This window comes from Gopherus flavomarginatus, chromosome 4 (assembly GCF_025201925.1).
Source record: "Gopherus flavomarginatus isolate rGopFla2 chromosome 4, rGopFla2.mat.asm, whole genome shotgun sequence".
Taxonomy (NCBI): domain Eukaryota; kingdom Metazoa; phylum Chordata; order Testudines; family Testudinidae; genus Gopherus; species Gopherus flavomarginatus.
This window is the reverse complement of record NC_066620.1, coordinates 15776006-15796441: the sequence shown is the minus strand read 5'-3', so window position 1 is coordinate 15796441 and position 20436 is coordinate 15776006. Positions and strand designations below refer to the sequence as shown.

At 43.3% G+C, this 20436-nt stretch overlaps 1 protein-coding gene across 6 annotated transcripts in view; it reads left to right on the top strand.

Annotated features, from left to right (window-relative positions):
* WDPCP (WD repeat containing planar cell polarity effector) overlaps positions 1–20436 on the top strand; it is a 248216-nt gene that overhangs the window by 4296 nt on the left and 223484 nt on the right. The window contains exon 2 of one of the 6 annotated variants that reach the window (XM_050952082.1): positions 15553–15617. The exons of the other annotated variants lie outside the window; for them this stretch is intronic. The gene's annotated coding sequence lies outside the window, so the exon portion shown is untranslated. The remainder of the gene's footprint in view (positions 1–15552; positions 15618–20436) is intronic. 6 annotated transcript variants of the gene reach the window in all.

Genomic DNA, 20436 nt, shown 5'->3' with positions numbered 1-20436 from the left:
AAGACTAAATTCTTTGGGCTGACCCCTTCATTTTCAGTGTCACAATAGATTGTACAGTATAGTAGTATAGTTCCTAAGGCTTTCTAAGTTCATAGTCCAGGGCATACCCACTGTAAAGAACATCTGTAAAATGAATATTTGTTACACTTAACAGTTTTGTTTATAATTCATTTATCATTGTTGTAAAAAGTTTGTCTGACATTATTTTGGCAATTGTTTATAGTTAGTTCTTCTGTCATTTAGTATCTGGGAATATAAAGACAGGATAAATTAGGATGTCTACTAAGGCAACATTAAAATGATACCATACATAATATACATATTTTCAGATTAATAAGCTTTGAGGCACTTGTCAAATATTTGTTATAATATAAAATATTTGTTTATATTTATATACTAGTAGTAGTAAGAGGTTCTTGGTTTGTAGACTCTGAGTCAAATGACGTACAGTTTTTATTAGCTAATTACAGGGTCACTACATTAGTTGTACAAAAAAGCATAAGATATTATCCCAGAAGCTTCAGTGAACATTTACAAAGTTAAATTTTACTTTTAAGAAGTAAGTTAATTAAACAAAAGCTTACTCTTTCAGGCCTCGCAGGGTAAAATAAATGATAAAATTGATCATAAATGATAATCATAAATGATTATAATTGATAAATGGTAAAATTATTCTTTAGATGATGAGAATATTTATCTGATATCGTGCTGTAGATTTTTTTTTCTAGATTCATTAATATTTAATGATGCAATACTACTTAGAAGAGTGGATGTTGATATAGCAAACAAATATTAATGCAGGTAGTAAGAGGGTAGGATTGCCAATCACGCTAAAGTAATTCAATATACTTTTTTTTTTTTTTTTTTTTTTTTTTTTGGTAAGCTAGATGTACCTTTATGGTAGCGTGTCTCATCACACAAAAATGTGAACTAAGGGTGTGATCCTTCAAGTCCTCCACAGGCAAATTCCCATTTATTTTAGTGGAAGTTCTACAGGCAGCATTCTTATAGGATTGGCCTTATGTACTGTGCAAATGAATCCAGTGTTACTTCTCTGATTTGTAGTTAAAGACATTTTGAAAGATTATGAGGCAAGCATTTTAATATTTCAAAATGTAAATCAGAGTAACTGTATTACATAAAGATGTACTCAGTTTTGTTACCTGCAGGAGCATTGCCACCCTTTTTGCCACCTTAGGCGGCGGAAGGTCCTGCCCTCAAAATGCTGCCACTGACAGAGGCGGCAGAAGGTCCTGCCCCCAAAATGCCGCCTCCAACAGAGGCGTCGGAAGGTCTGATCGCCGCACCCCAAATGTTAGTGCCTAGGCAACTGCCTAGGTCGCCTAATGGGTTGCGCCGGCCCTGGTTACCTGCAGTGAGAACTTACTTGAAAATACAAGTATCGATAAGGGCATAAAGTAAGTAAATTTACTTGAAAATACAAGTATCGATAAGGGCATAAAAACTATGAGATTGGGTATCCTGCAATCTGTTGCATCACAATTCATTAGTGAATAACCAGAACAAGATTATAGAGTTCTCCTTCAAGAGATTCTCCTTGTGCACATTCCACTTATGGTGTGCATGTACTCCATACACTCAAATATGACCTGAGTGCCCTTGTACCCCACACCAAGGACATAAAGAGATGCACTGGGCCACTCAGTTTCAGTCACTGCCTCTTGGCTTCGAGACAGAGCTGCTTGCTGTTTGTTGCTTAACTTTTTATTTGTATATGGGTAGGAATACTTAGATGTAGTTAGTTGTTAGCCTGTTGGCATTTTGTTAGAGTAAGTTTTTTTTAACCAGAATTAGCTCCCTCTTCCCCCTCCCCTAGTATAGGAATGGCTTTTTTTAAAGATCCAGATTTAAGTACTGCCTCTCGTGTGGGGGTGATTGGCACTTAAAATGTTTATTTTGTTTGGACAAATCACATATCCCTGGAAAATGTGCCATTTGCAAGTCCTTCACTTGAGGCTGGCTTTGGACCCAGGTTCACAAGACCTCTTGGATCTGATCTTTCTGCACCTAATAGTGCCAGCACTGTGCCTCTATCTTCCCAGGCACAATGAGCAGTTTCCCCTGCTTCAAAATCTAACAGATATGACAAGAAACTGTTGTTGAGAAATGCACCGAGCACAGGAGATTCCAGAGGTAGATCGACAAAGATCTCCTAAAAAGCACTAAAACATTAGCTTTCCCATACTACTCTGCCTCTGACAATTCATGTACCAGTACGGCTACTAATGAAGTTCAGCCTCACCATAGTACCAAGACTTTGGCAACAAAACAGAACGCTAAGACATTCTTCATGTGCTGTGCTTCTGAAGGCTCCTTCTGTCTCTCAGAGCTTGGTACCTTTAACTTCTTGTTCAATTAAGTTGATACTATCCATTTCTAGAGCTTCGGCACCACAGATTCTAGCTCCGGCTATATTGGCACCATTGACACTGGCTTATCTGCTCATCCTTTGTCACCATACAGTACAAGTTATGTTTACAGTACCAGCAGATGACAGAGTATCAGGAAGTGGACTCTCCATTGTTATACAACACCATGTCCTTTCTGGCACCTGGTCTCTCTCTCTCTCTCTCTCTCTCTCTCTCTCAAAGTGGTACTGAGTACCTTGAGAGCTCTATCATCCACACATTTATTGACTGCCCTACCAGTTTTGTTGGACTCCTCCTTCTCCACATCATCTTCAGTCATGTCAGATGAGAGCAAAAAATCAGGACACTCCCATATATATTCATCATGGATGTCTCCTCCAACTTATTCAGCCTCACACAGGGAGTCTAGAGACTCCTCTTGTGACTGATATTATGATATTCATCAGGCTGACTACAGTCTTTTTTTCTGTACCCAGTGGTCACCAGGCTCTTACCATCTACGCCTATGTGGCCTTCATGGGGCCGTAGGCCTCTTATGGAAGAGAGAGTTATCCTGCTAGACCTTAGAATCCTAGGGCTCCTCTATCTACAGCATCAGCTACCCAGGCTGAGGACTTATCATCTCATTCATTTAATTTGTTGGGTCCCACTGTTATTTCATCACCATTCCCTGACAAGGCCTTTGTCCCTCCCAGTATATCCCAGCTGGATGACTTCAAGGGATTTCACAGCCTCCTGAGGAGGGTCTCAGACTCCCTACAAATGGCAAGGAAGGAAGTCCAGGTAAAATAGCCCTTTTGGTAAACAAGCCCATTATGGACTCAGGGAAAGAAATTTGGCCGACCCTAGGTGCAGACAGGCTCTACCTCCCATAAAGCGGATAAAAGATACCACATTCCACCAAGGGGGGCTGAATTATGGCATGCTATGCCATCATCATTAGTAATCATGGCTGCTACTGAGAAATCGTGTCCACAAAATAAACGCATACAGAAAGAACAGGAGCCTGGAAGATTGGATTTATTTGGCTATAAATCATTATTCATTGGCTAGTTTTCAACTTAGAATTGCAAATTATCAGGCCCTCTTGACAGATATGACTTTTTAAATTATGACATTTTTGCTGCATTCATGGAAAAACTTTCTCCAAATGTGAGAGAAGTTCTCTTTATTGGTGACTGAAGGACATTTCATTGCCAAGACCAATTTGCAAGATGCTCTGGACACAGCAGACACCACTTTGAAGTTAGTGGTCATAGCACTGTTTGTGAGAATGGCCTCTTGGCTACAGGTATCTAGCTTTCCCATGGGAGGTCCAGTCTACAGCAGAAGATCTCTTCATGTCTGTACACCAGCCCCTAAAGGAAAACACGATAAACATCAATCCTATGCCCCACAAAGATCAGCTCCATCTCCCTTCATTTACCAAGCCCCCCCCACTCCCCTCCAAAAGAGGCAACGTTTCCACAAGAAAAGGCTGTCTACCTCTGTGGCCCACTTGTTGCAGTCTGCGGTTGCACTAAAATATTCATTTTAATGAAACTGTCAAGAGATATTAACTCACTTCTGTGGAACCAGCATCCCAAGAACCTTTTCTTTTGGGTTCTATATGACTTTATTTGGGCACATGTGGTCCTCCATCTCCTCAGAGCAATGGGTTCTGGACATGATTATGGTACAATATTCTATCCAGTTCCACTCTGTACCTACTCCCAACCCCCATTCCCTATCCCTCTTCAGGGACCCATCTCATGAAGACCAAGTACATCAAGAAGTCCTCTTACTTCTTTGAGCAACAGAAGAGGTCCCTCCCCAATACCAAGTGAAGAGTTCTAAGCAAATATTTTCTTATCCCAAAAAAGACATTGTGCCCCATATTCATAGGCTGAATGTGTGGGAATTTGCGACTTTCATTTTGATCTCCCATCTGGAGAGACTTAAGGAGGCCCACAAAGGCCAGAAACCACCTTGCAAATAGTGGGGAAGTGGAGCCCAGGTTGTGATCATTCAGGTTCCCTCACCCTCTGAGGTAGGAATCACCCAGGACTCTGTTACACCAAACATCATTTGTGAGAGCTTGTCTGAAATCCCTTCATCTCTTGGCTACTGGATGGATGTTCAGTGTAGAGAGTTCATGCTCCTAGCCTGTGCAGAATACTTTATTAAACAGTAGGAACAATTCCATGAGACAGACTTATCTGGTGAAAGGGCCAGGCTTTTCTTCCTAGTGTCTTCAAAGATATGACACTTCAAGAAACTTCTTTGTCTGATATTTTGGAATACCTACTTGATTTGAAACATCAGAACCTGTCGCTTAGTTCAGTAAGGGTTGACCTGACTGCTGCAGACCACCTACCAGCGGATGAACAAAGTTTTTTCTCACCCAACTGTGATCAAGTTTTGAAGGGTCTCATCAAGGTGTTTCTACTGGTTAAAGAAACAATTTCTCTTTGAGACCTCAACGTAGTTCTCTCAGCTCTAAGCAGCCCACCGTTTGAGCCAATGGCAGCATGTTCTTTATTAGACTTAACAATTGAAAAACAAAGTTTTCATAGCCACCACCTCCGCAAGGAGGGTAGGAGAAATCCAAGCTTTGATGGCAGACCCTCCTTATACTATCTTCTATCTGGAAGGATATTGAGGATATATTGAGGACATATCCTAAATTTGTGCTGAAAGTGATCACAGAATTTCATCTGAACCAGCAGATTCATTTACCTAGTTTCGTCCCTAAGCCACTTGTTTCTAAAGTGGAGGCTGTGCTTCAGACCCTAGGTATCAGAAGTGCTCTGGTATTTTATTTGCAAAGGCTGAAATTAAGGCTGTCAAGCAATTTAAAAAAATTAATTGCGATTAATCGTGCAATTAAAAAAATCATGATTAATCGCTCTGTTAAACAATAAGAATACCATTTATTTAAATATTTGCAGATGTTTTCTACATTTTCAAATATTGATTTCAATTACAACACAGAATACAAAGTGTACAGTGCTCACTTTATATTTATTTTTATTACAAATATTTGCCCTAATACAAGTACTGTAGTACAATCACTTTATCACGAAAGTTGAACTTACAAATGTAGAATTATGTACAAAAAAAACCTGCACTCAAAAATAATAAAACTTTAGAGCCTACAAGTCCACTCCATCCTACTTCTTGTTCAGCCAATCACTCAGACAAAAAAGTTTGTTTACATTTCCAGGAGATAATGCTGCCTGCTTCTTATTTACAATGTCACCTGAAAGAACAGGCATTTGCATAGCACTGTTGTAGCTGGCATCACAAGATAGTTATGTGCCAGATGCGGTGAAGATTCATATGTCCCTTCATGCTTCACCCACCATTCCAGAATACATGCTGATAAAGGGTTCTTTTCAATAACAATCCAAAGCAGTGCAGACTGATGCACGTTCATTTTCATCATCTGAGTCAGATGCCACCAACAAAAGGTTGATTTTCTCTTTTGGAGGTTCAGGTTCTGTAGTTTCCACATTGGAGAGTTGCTCTTTTAAGACTTCTGAAAACATGCTCCACACCTCATCCCTCTCAGATTTTTGGAAGGCACTTCAAATTCTTAAACCTTGGGTCAAGTGCTGTAGCTATCTTTAGAAATCTCACATTGATACTGTCATAACTATAAAGGGAAGGGAACAGCCCTCCTGTGTACAGTACTATAAAATCCTTCCTGGCCAGAGACACCAAAATCCTTTTACCTGTAAAGGGTTAAGAAGATCAGGTAACCTGGCTGACACCTGACCCAAAGGACCAATGCGGGGACAAAATACTTTCAAATCTTGATGGGGGGGAAAGCTTTTGTTTATGTGCTCTTTGTTTTGGGAGTTGTTCGCTCTTGGGACTAAGAGGGACCAGACATCAATCCAGACTCTCCAAATCTTTCTGAACCAGTCTCTCATATTTCAAACTTGTAAGTAACGGCCAGGCAAGGCGTGTTAGGTTTATCTTTGTTTTCCCAACTTGTAAATGTTCCTTTTTGCTAAGAGGATTTACCTCTGTTTGCTGTAACTTTGAACCTAAGGCTAGAGGGGGTTCCTCTGGGCTCTTTGAATCTGATTACCCTGTAAAGTTATTTTCCATCCTGATTTTACAGAGATGATTTTTAGCTTTCTTTCTTAAATTAAAAGCCTTCTTTTTAAGAACCTGATTGATTTTTCCTTGTTTTAAGATCCAAGGGGGTTGGATCTGCACTCACCAGGAATCAGTGGGGGGAAAGGAGAGGGAATGGTTAATTTCTCCTTGTTTTAAGATCCGAGGGTTTGGATTGGTGTTCACCAGGAAATTGGTGGAGGAGAGTCTTAAGGCTACCCAAGGAAGGGTTCTAGGGGGGAGGTAGACAGAGTTTCCCAAATAACTCTTAAATGATTTGAGTGGTGGCAGAAAAACCAGATCTAAGCTGGTAATTAAGCTTAGAGGTTCTCATGCAGGTCCCCACATCTGTACCCTAGAGTTCAGAGTGGGGATGGAACCTTGACAGGTACCTTCTTTGCATTTTGTCAAATCTGCAGTGAAAGTGTTCTTAAATTGAATAACATCTGCTGGGTCGTCATCCGAGACTACCATAACATTAAATATATGGCAGAATGCAGGTAAAACAGAGCAAGAGATATACAGTTCTCCTCCAAGGAGTTCAGTCACAAATTTAATTAACACATTATTATTTTAACAAGTGTCATCGGCATGGAAGCATTTTCCTCTGGGGTAGTAGCTGAAGCATGAAGAGGCATACGAATGTTTAACATATCTGGCACGTAAATACCTAGCAAGGCCAACTACAACAGTGCCATGCTAACACCTGTTCTCATTTTCAGGTTACACTGTAAATAAGAAGCAGGCAGCGTTATCTCCCATAAATGTAAACAAAATTCTTTGTCTTAGTGATTGGCTGAACAAGAAGTAGGACTGAATGGACTTATAGGTGCTAAGGTTTTATATTGGTTTTGAGTGCAGTTATCTAGCTTGTAAATTGCACTTTCACAAGCACTAGAGTACTTGTACGAGTATTGAAAAATGAATTGAAAAATACTATTTCTTTATCATTTTTACAGTGCAAATATTTGTAATAAAAATAATATAAAGTGGGCACACTACACTTTTTATTCTGTGTTGTGAATTGAAATAAAATATTTGAAAATTTAGAAAAATATCCAAAATATTTAATACATTTCAATTGGTATTCTATTGTTTAACAGTGCAATTAAAACTATGATTAATTGCAATTACTTCTTTAAATTGTGATTAATTTTTCTGAGTTACTTGCGTGAGTTAACTGTGATTAATCAACATCCCTAATGGAAATGTGTAAAGCAACCACCTAGGGATCTCTCCACATATTGACACACAATTACACCAGCATTAAAGCCTCTAGCTCAGATGCTGCATTTGGAAAGGTGGTGTTTTCTTAAGACTGAGCTCCCACCTGCCATTTGTCCTGTGAGTGAAATGTGCATATGGACAGTCACTCGGACAAAAAAGGAAAGTTACTTAACTGTAGATACACCTGTTGATGATTCTGGAATCATCTGTCCAAATATTCGCTGTTCCTTTTATTTCAGTTTTACCTTCCACAAATCTGTAGTTAAGGCAAAATCTCAAGCTTTTCCTCTGTAATGAAGACTGAACAAGTCCCCCAGTTAAATATATTACAGCAGGAATTTTAAAGACTTACCTCCTCCTCTGGGAAGGGAAAAATGTGAGCATGCAGATTTTTCTTTCCAAATCACAAGACAGATATACAATGTTTGTGGCCACATCCAACATTTTATTGGCAGAATCCACCAAGAAACCAAATGATACAGTATAACAAGTTGTTTATACTGTACAGTTCATACAGTGGATTATACTGTAAAACCACATGAGAGACCAACTCCATAAATATTTGCTATTTGAATAATGTGACTTGAAGGTAAATAGTAATAGGTGTCTTTTAAAAAGTTTGAAAAAATATATAAAATAATGTGAAATATTTGTTCTCTGCTCATTTAAGCTTTTGTTTTTACTTTTATAGACGGGGATGTAATTTTGTTGGGGGTCACCAGATGGTTACACACTTATAAATATAATCTGTAACAGTTCTATGTGTAGAGGTAGTTAGATCTTGAGAGAAAAGCTGGTTGTTTTTTATGGTACAGTTCGTTGTGAACATGGAATATATTAATAAAAGTTTGTTTCCTATTTGAGTCTCTCTGACTACATAACTTCTTAGGTGCAGAGCTTCTGCATGCAGAATATGCCCACAATCGCAAATAAGAATATTACATAGTGTTTCTAATTTGACAGAATAATTTTTAAATTATGTTGGTCTGCAAAAATTGGTCCTTTACACTGACTTTCACCAAGATCTTACCATAAACTTAATTTGAAGTTTCTATGATAAAGCATTTTTTTAAAGTAAGATGTGACAAAAATTGTTTATAGACTTTTGAAAACATAGTTAATGCTTATTTTTTTCTGAGTATCTCATAAATGGCTTGTTCGAGTTGTCTCATATTTGGACAAAGATTTATCTGTTGACCACAGAGCATGCCAAATTTGAAGGGGAATGAACCGTTTTTGAGGATTTTAGAAGGATGGCCAAAATCAGTTTTACAATGGAAAGCAGCCTCAATCCTAACTATAGAGAAATTACTCCTCTCTATAATGAATTCAGCAAGTGCCTTTAGACATATTACAGAACCCAGACATCTGGAGCTTACTGTCTGTAACTTGACTTGCAAAAATAAAGAGAAATGTTTAAAAAACAGTGTTAATTATCCCAGATTATTCTCAACATTAAAATTTTTATCCTTATTTCTTTCTTCTTCTGTGTATGTAAATTGTTAGAGGCATTTACCCAAAAAATTTAGTGTCCTGCCAAAGAGTCTTAGAATAGTTACTCTTTGTTGTTGGTATTTGTAATTCTGCATTAATGACACATCTAAAATACTGTATCTGTAGGGAAGATTGAATAAATCATAATCTGTATGAAGATTTCAGTAGAATGCCTCTGATTCTACCCCCAACAAGCACCGAGTTTGGATCAGCAAGACACAAACCAGGTTGTTTCTGGTGTATCAGTAAATTTTATTGTTATAATCCTGTTCTAAACTGGCCAACTTTTCAGTCACTATTAAGAGATGGCAGTTCAGTGTTTCTGTCTGGAAATTCCATCTTAATCAAATTTATTGTATATACACACAGTCATGTTCACCATTTAGGATAGCATTGTGTCTGATCATATGAGCTCCATAATGCAGGTGCCAGTGATTCTATTGTGCAGATAGTTGGAGTAACTTCATCACAAACCCTTTCCTTTGTGACTGTCCTTTCATGCAGTGTTTGTCTAGTATGAAGAGATTCATGATGCAGAGGTGTACTATGCTTTTCCCTTCTGGACTGACTAGTACAGGGGTAGGCAACCTATGGCACATGTGCCGAAGGCAGCACGCAAGCTGATTTTCAGTGGCGCTCACACTGCCCAGGTCCCGGCCACCGGCCTTGCTCAGCCCACTGCCGGCCTGGGTGAAGGGAACCCCAGGCCTGTAGCGGGCTGAGCAGAGCTGGCAGCTGAAACCCCAGCTGGCAGGAGCCGGCAGCCAGAACCCCAGACTGGCAGCAAGCTGAGCAGGGCCCCGACCTGCTGCTGGCCTGGATGGACGGAACCCCGGGCCGGCAGCAGGCTGAGCAGGGCCAGCGGCTGGAACCCCGGCTGGCAGGAGCCAGCAGACGGGACTCCAGACCGGCGGCAGGCTGAGCTGCTCAGCCTGCCACTGCTCTGGGGCCCCGGCCGCCCGCCCCGCTCAGCCTGCCACTGCTCTGGGGCCCCGGCCGCCCGCCCCGCTCAGCCTGCCACTGCTCTGGGGTCCCGGCCGCCCGCCCCGCTCAGCCCGCCACTGCTTTGGGGTCCCGGCTGCCGGCCCTGCTCAGTCTGCCGCTGCTCTGGGGTTCCGGATGCCAGCCCCTTGCCAGCCGAGGTCCTGGCCGCTGGGACCCCAGCTGGCAAGGGGCCGGCAGCCGGAACCTAGAAGTGAAAGTAAGGCGGAATGTGCATGCTCAGAGCTGGCCGAAGCTGGGGCGCTCCGCTGCGGCTGGAGGCACGGCATGTGGCGCTCTCCCAGCTGGGGTCCTGCTGGCTGCTGGAACTCTCTGGCAGGCTGGCGCTGGCGGCCCCGTGCACCAGACTAAGCACCAGGCAGTCAGGCAAGTGAAAGGGACCAACGGGAGGCACGGTGGAGGTGTCCACGTCCCAGCCTGTCCTGCAGCCCCTCTCTCGCCACTGTGGCTAGATATCAGGGCACTACAAGCACGTGCCGTCCCTGTGGCTTGCACAGCTGTGGCCCCTCGAGGAGAAGGAGAAGGGAGCAGCGGGCAAGGGGGTCTTCTGCCGCCACCCCCCATTTGCCTGCAGATGCAGTGCCCCCATACAGCTGGCCCACAGCTCCCTTGGCAGGAACAGGAACAGCATGGGGCAGGGACCCATCCACCATCCAGGTAACCCGGCTGCAACCGAGACTGTCCCAGGCTAGCCCCAAGCCCCTGCCCCCCCAGGACTTCCCCCCTAGACACACTCCCCAACCCTGTGCCCTGAGCCCCTCATGCCACCCAAACCTGACTCCTGCACCCCCATGCTCAGAACCCTGAATCCTGCATCATCCACATCCCCACCCCATACCCTGAGCCCCTCACATCCCAACTCCCTGCCCTGAGTGCTCCCCCCCACACCCACACATCCCCAGCCGCTGAGCTCCTCCCCGCAAGGAGGGTTGCAATATGACAGTAGCTGTAAGAAATGTAAGTTACTTTCACCCCTGCTGGAACCCCAGACCAGCGGCGGACTGAGCGGAGCCAGTGGTGGGCTGAGCAGCTCATCCCGCTGCAGGTCTGGGGTTCCGGCCCCACTCAGCCCACTGCCAGCCTGGGGTACCGGCAGCCAGCCCAGGGCTCTGCTCCTGGCCTCGACCCAGCGCTCTTCAGTCACCCCCTGCTGTAGCCCGCATTGGAAAACTTAGCAAGGAAAAGCGAGGGCGAGGATCACACTGAACTGATAAAATCTGCATTTTAATTTTATTTTAAATGAAGCTTCTTAAATATTTTAAAAACCTTATTTACTTTAAACACAACAATAGTTTATTTATATAATACAGATTTATAGAGAGAGACCTTCTAAAAATGTTAAAATGTATTACTGGCACATGAAACCTTAAATTACAGTGAACGTGGCACACTGCTTCTGAAAGGGTGCCTACCCCTGAGCTAGCCACACATGGGGCCAGCTACCCAGCCAGCCTCCCTCAGCTGCTCTTAATCCCTTTTCTAACTGAGTCCCAGCCATAGCCCTCTTCAAGGGCTGTTTTTAACCCCTGCTCTCCTGGAGTGAGGCAGCCGCCTTACTACACTCCCTCTTCGAGAGTGATATTTGTATATTTGTTAGTATCACAGCACACTCAGTAGCTACCTGGGCGGCTGTGATAAGTGATATTAATAAACATACCAGTATCACTTTTCACAGAAAGCTAGTAAGTCTGCTGTGAAAAGTGATACTTGCATATTTATTAATATAACTTTTCTCAGCAGGACCCATTAAGCCCTGTATGTGGGGGCCAAAGGGGGAGGCAGCAGGGGCTAGAGGGCGATGCTGGGGTGGATACAGGCCTGCATGAGACGGGGGGGGGTGCTGGGACAATGGGGTGGGGGGAATGAATGTGAGGCCATAGCCAGTGGGTCAGCACCTGGAGCCAGTGCCTGCCGCCGCACAGCCAGAGCCCTGAGTGCCGGAGCCCAGGGCTGCATGGCTGGAGCCAGGTGTCTGCGCCCACCACTACTTGACTGGAGCCAGTGCTCGCTGCTGCATGGCCAGGACCAGGGGCCGGATCCTGCCACCACGTGGTCAGAGCTAGGGAACAGAGATGGTGGGTCTATGCCTGCTGCTGTGCAGCTGGTGCAGGGGAGCAGCACCAGGGGCTGGAGCTTCACAGCCAGAACTGGGGGCCAGCACCTGCTGCCCCGTGACCAGAGCCAGGGATTGGTGACCAAAGCCTCACAGTTGGAACCCGCTGCCGTGCAGCTGGGGCTGGGGGTCGTCCGCGGCTGGAGCTTGGGACTGGAGCTGGGGCCAGCACTTGCTGTCATGCAGCTGGAACCAGGGCCCAGAGGCTGAAGCCCTGCAGCTGGAGGTGAGGACCGCGTGGCCAGAGCTGGGGAGGGGTCAGTACCCATTGCCTCATGGTCGGAGCCTGGGGCCACATGCCCAGGCTCCTGAAGTCCTGCCGCTGGAGCCTGCTGCCCAAACCCCCTTCCCCCACGGAGGATCAAGAACTCAGCTTGCTCCTGCAGGGTTGTGCCCCACCTCTCTCCAGAGCCAGTGCAGGGCAGCACATCCAGGAGCAACAAGAAGGGAGTGGGAGGGGCCGATTCTTCCCCCCCCCCATTATCACCAGGAGGCTGCCGTGGCCACACAAAAACCTCCTGGTGGCCACATGTGGCCAAGGTGGCCACATTTGAGAAACATAGAACTAGATGGAAGGAGCTTTAGATCACTGGTTGACTATGGTTAAAGTCTGGTCTCCAATGCAAATTGGAAAACAGAAGTTTGGATATGCCATCCAAGCTGGGTGTTTGTCATTGCCCCACATTGAGTCTGAAGACTTAGACCTGATCTACACAACAGCATTAGGTTGATATAAGGCAACTTATATCGACCTACTTATATCACTGTACACACTGTAGCAGGGGTCTCAAACACTCGGCGGCCCCAGGAGCTATTTCTTGCTGCGCACCATAGGTGCCAACTGCCCCCTCTGCCCCTCCCGTTTGGCAGTGCTTAGGGCTTTCCAGTGGGGAGGGGTGGGAATGTGGTGTGCTCAGGGGAGGAGGCAGGGCCAAGGCAAGGATTTGGGGAATGGGTTGGAATAGGGGCAGGGAGTCAGTCACTGGGAAAATCCCTTTTCCTTTAACACTGGGAGGGAGGGAAAGGGAAGGTGAATCAGAGAGAAACATCATGGGGGGTGGGGTGGGCTTTTAATAGTATACTGTATTACTCTTCATTTTTGACTATACTTCAGTATTGTTGTATGAAAAGGTTTCAGTGATGCAGCCCTCATGTGGCCCTCGTGGTGATTTGAGTTTGAGATCCCTGCATTATAGGCTTGCTTCCGCCGATGTAAGTGCCCCACTACCCTGACATCATAACTCCACCTCCACGAAAGGGTTTCTGTTGGTGTACTTAGGGTGACGTAGAGACCCTGCAGAAACTGCGTTACTTACATCTGTTGGCTGTCATTCTTGTCAATTTCACGGTGCCGCTGATTACATGTGAGTGAATGCCCTTTAAGGGCTCCTTAGACATAAAATTGTCAGAACCTGGAAGAGGAAGAGGGGTCATTGGCAGTCTCTTTTCTCCCCAGGAATGAAAATGAAATTTTATCTATTTTGCAAGGTAATTTTTGATGTTCCCTAAAAGCAGCATATAATTCTCTCTTTGTACAGTTTTTCCATTTGGGCTGGAATGTTCACCCCTAAGTATCTCATCAGTTTCCTTGCACATTTAAATTTAAAAGCTATTCTAATTGCATTTTCTCTGCCTGTGGTAGTTCTATCCCTATGGCCTCTGATTTCTTATAATTTGAGTTAAATCCAGACATTTTGCCCGAGAGCTCAGTTTCTTTTCTGTGGACAGGAGTGAAAGCCTTAGGTTTCTTACTCTAATTAGCACATATAGATTTTTAAAAAGCTTATATGACAATGTATCTTCTATAAATTCATTTCAGCCAGATACTCAGCTAGTGTAAACTGGCAAAACTCCATTGACTTCAGTGGAGCAATTGGCAAAGCTCCATTGACTTCACTGGAGCGAGTATCTGGCCTACTCTTTTTTTTTTTTTTTTTTTAATTCTATGATCAGAGCAACTGCTTTGCAGTTTGTGATAGTGGAAAATAACTCCCATCTCTCCCCGTTAACTTCCACCAGGCTCTGGGCTATGACATAATGCTTCTATCCAGTTTTTGATATTTGCTCCAAGTCCAAAGCCCTGTTTAAAATAATAATAACTATAAAACATTCGGTGTTGCACAAAACCCCTGCTCTCTCTCTCTGTCGGTTTTTGCAGTTGTGTTGGGTCATGCCAGTGTGTGAATATCCGAGCTGCTGTATAGCTGTAGGTGTTCTAGGTTGTAAATTACCATTTGCTCTTTGCAAAGCCGTCCTCTATTTAAATCTGCGCAACCAATCTTGTGGTGACAGGTTGATGTTTCCTGGAGTGAATGCAAAAGCTACAAACGTTGAGAAGAACACAGCAGTGAAGACAGTACTTGCTATAAAACAGACAACTTAAGCGTCTTTCATCCTCCAATATTTAGAGTCCCTTTAATCAAAACCTTAAAAGGGTTGACCTCACCCAGGTTTATGTTTTCTGTTGTAATAAGGCCATCTGGTTAAATGCCAACAATAATGCGGTCTGATGCGTAATAAAAAGTATAAAAAATAAAATAAAAAACACTGTACAAAAAGACAATATTGAAGACATTACCTGCTAGCTATTAACATAAATTACCCCTTTGAATTAGTTTCCCTTTTAAACCATCTTTATTGGGGGCCTAGATGGGTTAAGACAGGGATCTCAAACTCAAATCCCCATGAAGGCCACATCACTGAAACCTTTTCATACAAAGATACAAAAGCCGCCCCATCTATCCCTGGCCCTGCCCCACTCCACCCTTCCATGAGGCCCCACCCCTGCCCCACCTCTTCCCACCCCTTCCCTGCCCCCATTCCAACCCCTACCCCAAAGTCCCCATCCTAACTCCGCCTCTTCTCTGCCTCCTCCCCTGAGCATGCCACATCTCTGCTCCGCCCTTCTCCCTCCTGGAAAGTCCTAAGCACCACCAAACAGCTGTTTGGACCTTGACTGCCAATGGAGTCGTCACCTATGGTGGGCCCCAGGAAATAACTGCCACGTGTTTGAGACCGCTAGGTTAAGAGATCATAGAGTATGAGCTTTTCACCTCTAGGTCTGTATTTCAGACCTAGTTAAGAGAGGTAAGGACCAAAAATTGTCACTGTATGCTGATCTGCGAAATAAGTTTAGTGGTCTCAGTCCAGTTTCCAGTGGAATAACGTCCACAAAATTAGTTGAAACTAATTGCAGTTTATTTGTGTTTGCTTTCTTAGCACAGAGGCCTGAAATGAAGCTATCCTCTCAATCCTAGATGTGGTCCCTCCAAATCAGGGTAGAGGTACGTAGGCAAGGTGTTGAGAGGGAGCTTTGACTGCTTTTGCCTGTGCAATACTTGTTCTTTGGCTGGAGAACCTTGGTTATATCTTTCTATGTACTGTGTGCCAAAGTGACCCTAAATTCTATAACCAAGACCCCTAGTTTCTGCAACACTCCAAAGAAGCAAACTGGAAATCCTGTGAAAAATTAAAGTGAACTGGAAAAAAGAGATTTTATTGAATTAAATAAAAACACTTCCGTACTTGTATCTGAGGTTGATGTTAAATTCCATTTATTTTACACTGCCCCCAGATACTAAAAGTGCTGCCAGTTTTTGCATGAAGTTCATAACTGTACTGTTGAGGTTGTCTGGCAAAGCTGGAGATTCCTCCTCTGTATATTCCCACCCATGGGATCCAGGTGCTTGTGCTGCAGTCTTCCAGTACCTTTTGGAAAGCAGAACCTTCTGCATGCTTAGACTCTGGCTTATAATGTAAGGCTCTGTGGGCCTCCTGACCTCCAGTTGATTGTTGGTTAGTTGGAACCCTGAAGAATTTTGATGCCCTCTGTCAGACTCCGCCCATCAAATGAGCCCCAGTTCCTTCTTTGTCAGTCCAAAAACCAGTCAGAATAGTTTGCATCTACTTATGATACATTTTGACAGAAAAATTCCCCCAGAGGGGTTCCAGGTTCCCCAAATACAGGGTATCATGCTCTTCCTCCACAGAGGGATTTGACTGCTGTCTTCACAGGTCTCCATGCCCTGACTCTCAGCTAAGAACAAGGAGACCAGGTAGGAAATAATAGGCCGTAATGCAAGGGTTCACAAAGTTGGTTCATGGCTTGTTCAGGGTAAGCTCCTGGCAGGATGCGAGACGCTTTGTTTACCCGAGCATCCGCAGGTATGGCCGCTTGCAGCTCCCATTGCCCGGGAACGGCGAACCCCGGAACTGGGAGCTGCGAGCAGGCATACCTGCGAACACTCAGGTAAACAAAGCGTCTCGCGGCCCGCCAGGGGGTTACCCTGAACAAGCCGCGAACCAAGTTTGGGAACCCCTGCCCTAGCACCAACTAGAATCAGGCCATGAGGAGGCAGAGTTGTATAACCCCCATTGACCAGAAGGAAAAAGAGATGATGTTTCTGTACACTACTCCTGAGGGCATTCTGTGCCAAAAAATTAAAAATCCTGCAAATTTTGTTTGTCAAATAAATGTGGAGGCTCCAGTATGGCATTGGGGAGCACAAGTTACTGACTGCACAGAAGTGGGCTATCAATCAGCAGCTCCCCCCTAGGACACAGACTCAGTAGTGAGGCTGCACCCAACCCTGACACAGCGCAAGGACAGGGCCTGTCCCAGAAACATCCCAGGGCCCTGCCCCTCCGTGCCAGGTGCAGGCAGGCAGGCTCAACCCGGAAGGGTCCAAGTGTGGAGGAGATCCTGGTGTGGGTTGGAAAGGGTTCTGTATGAGGCAATCTTGGTGCAGGCAACTCAGTGAGGTTCCGTGTGTGGAGAGAGCTGGATGCACGGGGGCTTGTTGGGGGAGTTCTGAGTGCAACAGTAATGGGATGCTGCAAGGGGGTCCAGGTGAAGGCGGTTGGGGCTCATCGGGAGGGTCTGGGTGTTGGGGGGATAGAGCTCAGCAGGGCAGTCTGGATGTGAGCGGGCTCAGTGTGGGGTTTCAGATGCTGCAGGGGAAGGTCAGTTTTCTGCAGGGAAGCAAAGAAATCTGCGGGGGACATAAATTCTGTGCATATGCATTGGTACAGAATTCCCCAAGGAGTAGTACACGACATGCTTGCATATGTTTGAAAATACAGTTCTTGGAATTTTCTTTATCTACACAGTTGCTGTGCTTGTTGTGTACCAAGTCTGTCAAAATACAACTGCATTGTAGCTGAAAAAGGTTATTTCACCAAAGCAATACCTGTTGTTTAAATTGCAATATGTTAGTGTTGTGGTTTTTGTTTCTTTTGTACTGATGGTGGCAAGGTCTCCGTTTTTATTAATATCAATGGTAACTGAATACAGACTCCTTATTTGTACATTTTAAAGCCATTTGAGTTATGAATACAAAATCCATCTTGAACTGGTTGAACAGTCAATTTTTGCCCCATTACAGCTTTAAAATGGCTAAATTAATTTTTGAGAAGGAGTTGAAAGAGTACTTCACCATAAGAACAATATGCTCGTTAATAATTAGGGAGGTTCTCATAATTTTAGTGTAATGCCAGCATTATGAACAGTGATGCTGTAGTACTGTGGAGCTTAATTGTACTTTAATTGCTAATAATAATCAGTCTCTCAAATCTCATTGACTAGGTAAATAATTATCTTCAGAGATTTCAGTCTAAGAAGTTATTTACAGAGATATGACTTGTGTATGAAAAGAAAAGCATACCCATTTTTTTAGGCAATAGTGTCTGTACTATTAACTGCCCGTTCATATAGAAAGCTGTTGTCATAAGCGACTAGGGGTGTATCAAGATCTGAGCAGTGTAAAGGTAAGTTTTAAGATTTACACTGAAACCAAATTAAGAACACGCATCCTGGCTCTTTTGCCTATTATAGGGTCAGAATAGGGATCTCTAATCCCTTTGATCTTTGCATAAAGCAGATAAAAATGCATAAATAGCTTCTAATCAGAGATGAATTAAAAGAAAATAGCATCCCAGAGGACAAAGCACCCCAGGCACCCATCAATAGCCTAAACCAAATGACAGACCTAGAGGAGACTTCAAAGCTGAAAACATAACTGCAAATGACATCCACATCTAGATTCTGTTAGAAAAATAATTGTCACAGCTTACAAATGCCCAAGTCCTTTAAAAAAAATGATAGATGCTAACCAAGAGGACTTACTTTTGTAACTGTTAAATATATGTTTTCTTGAAAAGAGCTGATAAAGGTGAAACATGCAATTTAATGTAGTGAACAAAGATGCCTAGGCACTAAAAACATTGATTTTTCGTGTCACCTAAGGTTTATTCAATTTGAACGGCACGTTATTTGAAGCAGGAGGATATGTTTTGGAAGAGAAGGATCAGACACAGACATTTATTATAATTGCTTCATTGGTTGTCATCCATATATTGTCACTGTGAACTCAACACAGTTAATTCGTAAAATTGGTAAAGTGAAGAAGTCGCTAATAAAATTTCACTGTCAAAAAAAAAGTTTGAGTCAACATTTTGGTTATGGAATCATTTTCTAATTGTTGAAGAATAGACTAACTTTGTCCATAGTTAAACTCAGAATTTGGGTTCCAGTCAAGTCTGTAATTTATTTAAATACCTTTTGGACGTTATGACCATAATATTAAGTACAAACTACATTTGAGTATGAAAATGCACATTGGCATATAGGATGGGCGAAAAACTGACCAAAACATAAAATTCTATCTGTTATTAGTTTCAGAAATGTAATGCTGTGGAAACAGCATTAAAAGAAATGCTAGAAGTAAAGGCTGAACATACTTTTGTGGAATGCTAAAAATTGTCCAGTTTCATAAAATATATGAAATATTGCTCAGTGGACTGGAATGATTTATTATAGGCAATTGTGCTTATGCTACCTATTATTAAAGTTGCCTGACACTTCCCATGATAAGACCCTGTTTTCAGTGGCTAAAATCCTTGCAAAACTTTTAACCACTTGGACTGAAATTTTCCATGCCAGGTGTCTGTCCCAGGCTGAATTGGTTCAACCGTTTCCAAAAAGGAGTCTAGGGAACAATATGTTGTTTTGCCCTTGTTAAATAAAATTCTTGAAAGAAATTCTCTGAAAAGCTCTAGCATCCCCACGCCTGGAGCAGCAATCCAAAATTTTGCAGGGGTGTATCTTTTGCCATCTCATGAAAATCCACCCACTTGGACCGGTTATAAGCCTCTGAAAATTTCAATTTGCATATGTTCAGTAGGGATGAATTCAACTTTAACAGTTAAATGTCCGAATATTCTTTCCTACCTGAATGTGCCCAAACCTCACAGAGCTCCTAGTAGTGACCAGTCTGTGCATAGGCCACTCCCACAGAGTGACTGAGCATGCTTCAGGGTAAGGTGGGGATGGGCACTGGATCTGAGAGCAAGGAGCCTATCTCTCCTGTTGTCTCAGTCAGACTTCCCCTTCTACCCCCACTCCACTGGTAACCAGGCAGCATGGAGCAGGTAGCCATCTGATTCAGATTCTGAGGGGACAAAAGCTGGACCGGAGCAGAAAAAAGAGTATATTGGAAAGGAACTTTGAAACCTTACTTATGTTCTTTTAACATAGTGTTTTGTATATAATATATTTATAGTTTTTTGTATATAATGTGCAGGTAATATAAATATGATTATATTTTTCATGCTACTGTTTCCTTGTCTTGTACAATGGTAAGGACTTGGAAAATAGGACGATCTTGTGGTATTTTCTGAATATGACCGGTCTTTGACTTAATCTTATCTTCTCTGGTAAATTGTTCCAAATTTATGTGACTTTGACTAAGAATACTTTTGTAGGCTCCACTCTAGGTCTTGCTGGGTACATTGTTCTAGAATGATTTTGGACAGTAATGGATAGAAATGCGGTCTTTGATATAGCCAGATCCATTGATGTATCTATAGATTAAGACCAACTTCTTCAATTGCAAAGTCGGGGAGCCAGTGAACAGCATTGATTATTGGTGTAATGTGCTTTTGATCGCCAATCCCTATGCCAAGCCCTTATGTTGGCAGCATTGTGTTGCTTCCACATTCAGTTCATGATAGATTGAAGTTCCTGTACTATAATTCAGTCTGTAGCTTACAAATGCATGAAGTACTTTCATTCAAGATAATTGATCAGCAAGATGTCAGATAACT